Here is a 9,446-nt window from a genome sequence, read left to right on the forward strand (position 1 = left end):
ATAGGGATATAGTCTGTGCTTCTCAGGCAGTCCCACACCCTAAAGAACAAGACAGAAGTCAGAACTGAGCTCGAGAAGGGGCACTGGGGCAGCCTTCACATCCCTTCTGTAAGTAGACTGGGAGCCGACCCACCCACTCAGAACCTTCCAGAGCCTGAAGCCCAGCAGCTTCTCAGCATAGATGGTGCCGTCCCTACAACCTTTTCGTTGACAAAGAGGGTTTCTAATATGTCAGCACCTGAGGTAGTTGGCTTTTCCAACAGTTACTCATTCTCACCAGACATCAGTAAGCCTTGCTTATGATTAAACTCTATCTCCATTCCTCCCATGCTTACCCTGAATGTGCTCCTTCACTGAACAGATCCTGTCACAGGGAGGGCACTCGAGTTCTAAAACCAGTAAGGACAGACCTCCTAACTGAGGTGCTCAGAGTCTGGAGTAGGACACGGACACTAGCAGTGGAGACAAAGCACTTGGCTGGGAGGCTGCAAGAATAGGGACTGGGCTGGGGGTCCTCACAAAGGGAGTGATGCCTGAGTCCACTGAAGAAAGGTCTCTTCATTAGGCACACACACACAAAAAAAGTGCTAAACAAAAACCAGCCAGTCCAGGGCGCCTGGGTGGCTCAGTTGGTTAAGCGCCTGCCTTCGGCTCAGGTCATGATCCTGGAGTCCCTGGATCGAGTCCCACATCGGGCTCCCTGCTCGGCGGGGAATCTGCTTCTCTCTCTGAACCTCCCTCCTCTCATGCTCTCTATCTCATTCTCTCTCTCAAATAAATAAATAAATAAATAAATAAATAAATAAATAAATAAATCTTTGGGAAAAAAAAAAAACAGCCAGTCCCTAAAGCATGAACTATCTGAAGCAGGAACTTCACCTGCTCTTAAGTGAATCATAAATTATGGCTTCAAAAATACATATAGGTAAAATTTCTTAAGAATTAAGGACTTGGAGGGTCTGAGGATATGTGTGTGGTAATAAAGCTGAGAGTTGAATGACTTTTAAAAAGTATTTTTAGGGGCCCCTGGGTGGCTCGGTCAGTTAAGCGACTGCCTTCAGCTCAGGTCATGATCTCAGGGTCGGATGGAGCCCAACATCAGGCTCCCTGCTCAGCAGGGAACCTTCTTCTCCCTCTCCCTCTGCTGCTCCTCCTACTTGTGCTCTCTCGCTCTCTCTCTGTCAAATAAATAAAAATAAAATCTTAAATATTTTTAGGTATTTTTACCTAAACATAATCAAAGTAAGGTTAAAATTGAGTTAGCCCAAACAAGACTAGTTCTGAGAGCTTTAGTGACTGCTACTCTTTATTGATCATTTACTCTGTGTCTGGGGCTCTGCTAAGCTCCTAACATGCATTAGCTGATCTGATCCTTCCAAAAGCTTTGAGAGTCACTCTTAAACACCCATCTTTCAAGTTAAGACAGACATATGTGGGTTTGAAACCAGGTAGGTCAGACTCCACAGTCCCAGCTCATGAGGCTTACACAGAACACCTTGGCAAGTGGAACTGGGGCAAATGTAAGGAGTGAAGGGAGAGGGGGCAGGCTTACAGCAAGTGATGGTCAGGAAAGAGAGACTAAGCTTTCTCCCTGTTTGTGGTTAGAGGAGTGACAGTTTTCAGTAGTGGAATAGAATTGTTTAGATTTGCAGTTAAATGATTTGTTTTAAGCAGAGAGATCCATGCATGTGACTATAACACATAGGTAAAATGACCTCTAGCACAGAATGACAGAGCCCCAGCCAGGCAGCCCCTTGATTCCAGAGGTACTCACTTTGAACCATTTCTGGATTTAGCTATGAAAAAGTTACAAAAGGTGGCTTATCTTTTCTGCCACATAGACTACCTTTTTGCTCTCTGTTCTGTTAGTTTCTTAACTTAATCTTCCAATCTTTTTAATTTTGGCAATCCACTTTTAATTTCCAGAAGATTTTACAACCTGCTGTTTTTGGTTTTATGGATGTAATACCTTCTCAAATCTCACTGAGGGGGCGCCTGGGTGGCTCAGTCAGTTAAGCGGCTGCCTTCGGCTCAGGTCATGATCCTGGGGTCCTGGGATCGAGCCCCACATCCGGCTCCCTGCTCAGCAGAGAGCCTGCTTCTCCCTCTCCCTCTGCCTGCCACTCTGCCTACTTGTGCTCTCTCTCTGTCAAATAAATAAATAAAATCTTTAAAAAAAAAAATCTCACTGAGAATCTAATTAGAATTTTTTAAAGTCTTTTTTTCTACAGGAGGGGAAGAATGAAGGGGGAAATCGGAGGGGGAAACGAACCATGAGAGACGATGGACTCTGAGAAACAAACTGAGGGTTCTAGAGGGGAGGGGGTGGGAGGATGCGTTAGCCTGGTGATGGGTATTAAAGAGGGCACGTTCTGCATGGAGCACTGGGTGTTATACACAAACAATGAATCATGGAACACTACATCAAAAACTAATGATGTAATGTATGGTGACTAACATAACAATAAAAAATTTTTTTTAAAAAAGTCTTTTTTTCTAGTGTCTGAATGACCTATTTCTTCCAAGGGCAATCTGTTCTCTTTACCTTCATCTTCCCCTGTGTGCCGCTAGTTTTCTTTGTGTCTGGTTTCCTTGGCTGTGTATCCACATTTAAGAATGATGAGCTGGGTTGATTCTTCTAGCTAGCTGGTCCAGGTGTCCTGGGTTGTATCTGTGGCTCTTTCCTCTGACTAGCAAAGCTGAGGGGGAGTTTTGGGTATATGGGGGAAGGCTCGTGGGCTAGAAGGCTGCTCCTGAGTGTGGAAGTAAATGAGAACAAGCAAAGGCTATTTGGTCAGAGCTTCCTGTAACAAGGAAGTCAGCCACCATCACTTGAGTTTTGAAAGAGACTCAAAAGCAGGCAGAGAGAAAGCTTTGAAGTGGGAAGCTTCAGGTATGCCCTAATTGAGGCTGTTGGCATGGGGAAGCCATAGGCAGGCTAACTAGAAGAGGGGCATCCTATGTGATTGATTAGAAATGTGTATTTGGTTTTCTCTGGTTGATCCTCAGTTGGAAGCAGGGATAAAAATTAGGGAAGCGGTCAGTCATTAATCAAGTCCTGGCTGTTTGGGGCCGATTGTTAAAGGGGTAATTGGATTCCTGGGCTTGTTGTTAAAATAGTGGTCTAATCTCTTGTAAATCTGGTTTAGATAGCAGGTTGGCTTTCTGGGCTGATTACTGCAGATAATGGATTAAAACTTTTTATATACACCCGGCCATCGTCCATTTGTACATGCAGTATTGCGAGACCGAGTTGGCAGGAGCCATATGGACAGCAGACCCCTCAAATACTGGAATAAAGATGGTTCTCTTTGGGATGCCACACCATAAATTTCACCATACTTGAAACTTCAGCACTATCTAGGAATTGACTTTTTGGAGAAGAAACCATCTGGGGGTTAAAGTTGGGTTACCTGAGCTCCAGATTTGGGTAGAGGACATGGGAGTGAGCATGTATAGACTTCTCTCTGCCCCTCATGCCTGCCAGCACTGAGCCCAGAGCCTCTCAGAGGTTCTGCGTGGAAGATGAGCTCCTCCTTCCACTGCAGCTGCCTCTTCCACTTCTAGCCACCCCTGTTCCCTTTGGTGCACTTCCATATGCTATCTTCTAAATATTTATTGAAATCTCTTGTTCACTGGTAGTTTCCTTCACACTCTTTCGTAAAGGAACATTGAGAAACAAATATTTTAGTGAGATCCCAGTAATTCATTCTACCTTCTGTAACCAGAAACTGCAGGTTTAAAAAAAGATCTCGTTGTATAAAGAAAAGATTACAAGGGGCCCAAACTGGGGACAAAGAGGCTGAGGACAATGTGTAGGATGAAATGTACAGGAGGGGAATGACATAAGAAATGCAGATGGTAGGAACTAGGCATTAAGTTAGACTACAGGAGAGACAGTGAACCAGAACATGGCAGATTCAGGAACTATTAGAAAGATAGAACCTATGGAAATTTGGACCATACTTTTGTACACAGTGCCCCAAAATACATATAAGATGAAATGTTGGGGAGAGAGAACAATCACAAAGGAAACAACAGCCTTGGATAACTCAATTCTGATGCTTCCGTTGGTAAGAGGTATTTTCCCTAGCCTAGATTGTACGAGGCAGGTCTTGGGTAGAGGACACTCCTTCTACTGGAGGCAACCCATTCACTTTCCCACTATGGGAACATCAAATCCTGTTCAAGTCCTTTCTCAGAGAATTCTGGGAAGCTCTGGGTAGCAGGTGAAAAACAAAAACATGCATGCTTCCCTTGCTTTAAGATTCCTTTTTGAGTAACTTTCCTCAGTAAGACTTCATATCAAAGTGGGTAAGTCACTGCAGCCTGGCATGCATGTACTGGGATCTTGTTCCCAGACCAGCCTCTGCTGCCAGAAAAAGGAATGCTGAGCACCCACCCCTTCCATTCCTCCTCTACCATGTCCCTGTCCACTCCTTTTCCCAAACCATCCCCACTGACCCACTCCACAAAAATGACAACTTCCTTAGGTATTTCCTGTTGTCCCATTGGTTTTGTTTGGGAAGGGGGATGGAACACACAGATTTGGAGATGATTCTGGTGTCCAAGGCAGGTGTCTTTCATACCGGATCACATTCCCCAGCTCCAGGCCTTGAGACAGCTTGAGTGTCCTGTGTCTTCTTGCATTTCAAAGGGGCAGTTTCCTGCCAACAAAACCAATCACTTGTTTTCATTGTCCATCTTTCCTTCTGTTCTCACATCCATCCTCAGAATTTAGCCTCCCAAGAACCAGAAACTACATTTAGTAGTGCTTTTGCTACAAATGAACTAAACAGAAAAGTCTGGAGGAAGAGCAAGGACTTCCCAGGAAGGAGAGGCTGATCATAGGCTTGGAGATACTAGTCAGATGTCAGCATAGAACTATCTATCAAACAATTGGCTTGGGTACATAAGAGAGGTCAGAGCTAGGGATAACAATTTTGGAATCACCTCTCCGGAAGTGTTATTTGAAGCTGTGGAAGTAGACATGTTTTCTAAGAAAAATGTAAAGAGAAAAACAAAAAAGCTTGTGGAGAATCCCTAACTTATGGTTTGGAGAGGACAGGGAAAATGGAGCTAGTCAAGATGCAGGAAATCAGAGGCTAAGGGTAGAAGAGAAATGAAAAGAACTGTATCTCAGAGGGATAACATCAAACCCTGAGTTGCCATCCATATATTAATTCATAAAAACTACTGAGTTATAACTCTGTGCTAGACACTGTGTTCGTCCTGGGGACTGAGGGACTGAGTATACAATAAACAATGACTAGACTGTATATAAAAATAGGACTCTTTCCCATAACCAATAACAATCAGCCCCAGAAGTCAGCTACTTCCTGCAGGAACCAGTCCAAGAAGTCAAACTATGATCCATAACAACCAGTTCAGGAAGCCAAATAATAACCCCTCTAACAATCAGCCCCCAATGGCCAGGACTTGATTAATTACTGACAATTTCTCTTTTGTTGGCCCCTGTTTCCAACTTAGGACCAATTGGAGAAAGCCAAATATGCATCCATAACCAATCTCATGCAATGCCTCATTTCTGCTTAGTCACCTAAGCTTCCCCATGCTAACAGCATCAAATCAGGGCATACTCAAATCCTTCTCTTTTTTCCACTCTTCTGCCTGCCTTTGAGTCTCTGCCAAAATTCAAGTGATGGTGACTGACACCCTTGCAAATTAGTCTTTGCTTGTACTCATTTGGTTGGTCTTCATTTACTTTCACAGATAAAATAATGAGTGAGGCAAACCTGATTCCAGTCTTCAGGGAACCTATATAGTAATGAGGAATACAGTAAAAATATGAGTAAGCAATAATAAATAAATAAATACAAATGAGACAATTGTTTAGAAGGAACCATACAAGGGACACAGAGAGGATTGGAGGAGGTGGCTAATTTGGATGAGAGAGATCTTTTAAAGGAGGAGGAAGCTTAGGGAACGTTTTTGAGGACTGAGGGGTATGTTTGTAGGACAAATGAGGTTTGTAGGATAAAAGGATTACTGGAGATAAAGTAAGAGAGCTGAAGAGTTGAGGGAATGAATTCAAGGAGGTGTGGGTGATCCATGGCATAAACACAAAGATTGATCTTGGTGAGGAAGGGGGACACTTCTTTTCATTGAGACAGAAGGAGAAGGGAGAAAATATGAAAAAGTGATTTCAAATTAAAATGCTTCAAATATAAACCACTGACTAATTAACATTAAGACTTTGCCATCTGCTGGGAGTTTAGATATCCAGACCACTGGGCCAGAGGGAGTGTTCTGACCAAAGCATCAAGCCTGGACTGTTGCTCCTCAACCAGCTTTCCAAATTCACACCCCAGGCAGTTAGTCTATCTTAGCCATATGGTTAGTGTAAATTTTCCAGAGGATTATTATCTACCCAAGGGTGAGATTCAAAAAACTGAAACAGGATTATTTTCAGGGTCAGGACATTTTATGAATAGAGTGGCTAAGAGTTAGTGCCACCAATGAAAAATCAAAAAATTTAAATTCATCCTGGCCTTTCCCAAGTTCCGCATGTATCTGCAGAGACAGGGGCTATATTCCTGTTCCCAGAACAGCCTCTGATTGTGAAGCTGCTGGTCTCGGGTCCTTTGATTCCTGCTTCACAGAGGAAAAATCTAGAACTTAACAGGCTCTGATTACTTTGAATCAAAGGTGAGCTTTGGAAGGAAGGAGTAGTTTTCCCTGGAGTGGATCCTGGCACCTTAGCAGAGAGCTCTAAAAAGCCAGATCACAGATGGGAACAATGAGGAAGGGCCCATTTCTCATCAATGGCTAGGTTTAGAGTTTATCCTCCATGGACATAAGCCAAATATGGGTGTGGTGGTTTTTTTTGCTCTCCAAGAGCATCAAAATAGCCATACCAAAACATTAAATAATATATGTTGCTATGTTTTCATTATTAAGTAAGAGATATAATATCACCCAGTTTTCAACCCATTTCCTAGCCTTGGTCCCTCCAGGGAGATTCAGAGGTGGGGTGGAAATGTTTGTCTTGCATGTGACTTAAATTTTAAAAGTAACTGACAAATTGATGGTGTGTGAAAGTAATGAGGGAGATGGAAATTTGGGTGAATATTTTTATAATTTTGGTGAGAAGAACTTTCACAAGCCACTAGCTACAAAGTAAAGGATTAATAAATACTTTTATTTTTAAAAGGCACAATAGAAAGGAAAAGGAATGGGATTTTTAAAAACATTGTAAACAAAGGTAAAAGACAAATGAAAAATAGAGGAAATATCTACAACACACACACACATATACATAGATGTTAATATTTTTAATACAAGAGTTTTAAAAAATCAATATAGGGGCGCCTGTGTGGCTGAGTTGGTTAAGTCACTGACTCTTGATTTCGACTCAGGTTGTGATCTCAGGGTCGTGAGATCGAGCCTCACACTCATCACAGAGTCTGCTTGAAATCTTCTCCCTCTGCTCCTCTCCCTGCTCATGCACTCTCTCTCAAATAAATAAATCTTTTAAAAAAATCAATATAAAATATGACCACTCCAATTGAAATATGGGCAAATGATTTGTATAAGTAATTCATTTAGAATAAAATCTAAACTCCTTACTTTGACCTTACAGATTCCACGGATCTGCCACTGCCTACTTCTCTGACCTCAGCTCCTAAGACTTTCTCTCCTGCTTACTATTTGTTCTCTAGTCACATGGGATTTCTTCTAGTCCTCAAACAGACTAAACTCCTTCCTGCCTCAGAACAGTTGCACTTGCTGTTTCCTATTCCTCTGATGTCTTTGCCCCATATCTTTGCATATCTAGGTCTTTCTCATAAGTGGGTATTAGTTCAAATGTCACATCTTCAGAGAAGCCTTCTGCAATTACCCAATATATACTTCATCACATTATCTTATTTTTTTTCTTTTTGTATAGCTTGTATCACCATCTGAAACTGTGTGTGTGTGTGCTTTCCTTTTCCCACTCCCACTTGAAGGTAAGCTCCCTGCAAAGAGAGCCCCCTATCTCTTGTTTGTTGCAGTATCCTTACCATATAGAATGTTTCCTGGCTCATAGCAGGAGATAAAATGACTAAACAAATTAATGAAGAAAAATAAGACCACATGATCAATTAACATGAATAAAGGTTTGAGTCCATAGGTAATCAAAGAATGCAAATTAAAACAATAAGAACTTTTTAAAACCATTTAGATTGACAATAATTAAAAAGAATATCAAATTGTCTACTAGTGGGAATGTAAGCTGGTTGATATTTTATGAAAGAAAAATTGGTAAAATGCATCAAAATTTAAATTTTCAAATCTTTTGAGCCACAAGTCTATGTTTATGAAGAGTCCTAAGAAAAGGTCACTTCTGCTTCAAACCCAAATGATAAACCCTTTAGATAGGTCCAAGAAGCTCAATGAATCTCCAGCACAAGAAACATGAAGATAACACCAAAACAAATCATAACTAAGTTGCTCAAAATCTTGAATAAAGAGAAAATCTTAAAAGCAGCCAGAGAAATAAAAGATTAAATATATTCAGAGGAACAAAATTAAGGGTGACAGCATATTTCTTATGGTAAACAATGCAAGTGAGATGATAGTGGAGCAACATCTTCAAAGTGCTGAAAGAAAACTGTCAACCTATAATTCTATACCTGGAAAAGTATCTGTTTGGGGCTACTAGCTCAGAATGTCACTGTATTTGGAGATAGGGCTTTTAAGAGGTAATTAAGATAAAATAAGGTCATATGTGTGGGCCTTAATCCAATATGATTGGTGTCCTTATAATAAGAGATTAAGACACAGAGGCACTCTCAGCAATAACCACAAGGACATAGTGAGAAGGCAGCCATCTACAAGCCTAAGAGAGAGGCTTCAGAAGAAACCTAACCTGTGAATACCTTGGTCTTGAACTTCCAGCCTCCAAAACTCAGGGGAAATAAATTTCTGTTGTTTAAGAAACCCAGTCTGGGTATTTTGTTATGGCAGCCCTAGAAAACTATTATGATATATTTTTAAAATAAAGACAAAATACTTTTTTAAAAAATATTTTTTAGAAAATCTGAAAGTATTCATTGCTAGCAGACCCACACAGTAAGAAATGTTAAATAGGCAGGAAAAAATGATAGATCAAAATACAGATCTACACAAAGGAGTGAGGAACATTGGAAAGATTAACTACATGAGTAGATATGTAAAAGCTTTAAAAATTATTTAAATCTCCTTAGAATACTATATTATGTGGTGGGGGAGAAATGGCAGCATGTTATTGTAAGGTTCTTATATCATAGTGAAGTGGTATAATATGACTTTACTGGTTCTGGACCCAATTTCAGTGTGTATGTGTGGAGTTTTCCCCATATCACCAAGAACTTCTCTAACACCAGCTGGATGTCCTACAATTTAACTCAATTCTGACACTGTTTACATGGAGAAAATGTCAGATCCCACAGGTAAAGTGTTCA

The sequence above is a fragment of the Mirounga angustirostris genome, unplaced genomic scaffold, assembly GCF_029215605.1.
Source record: "Mirounga angustirostris isolate CCGP_5_RB_7025 unplaced genomic scaffold, mMirAng1.0.hap1 SCAF_13, whole genome shotgun sequence".
Classification (NCBI taxonomy): Eukaryota; Metazoa; Chordata; class Mammalia; order Carnivora; family Phocidae; genus Mirounga; species Mirounga angustirostris.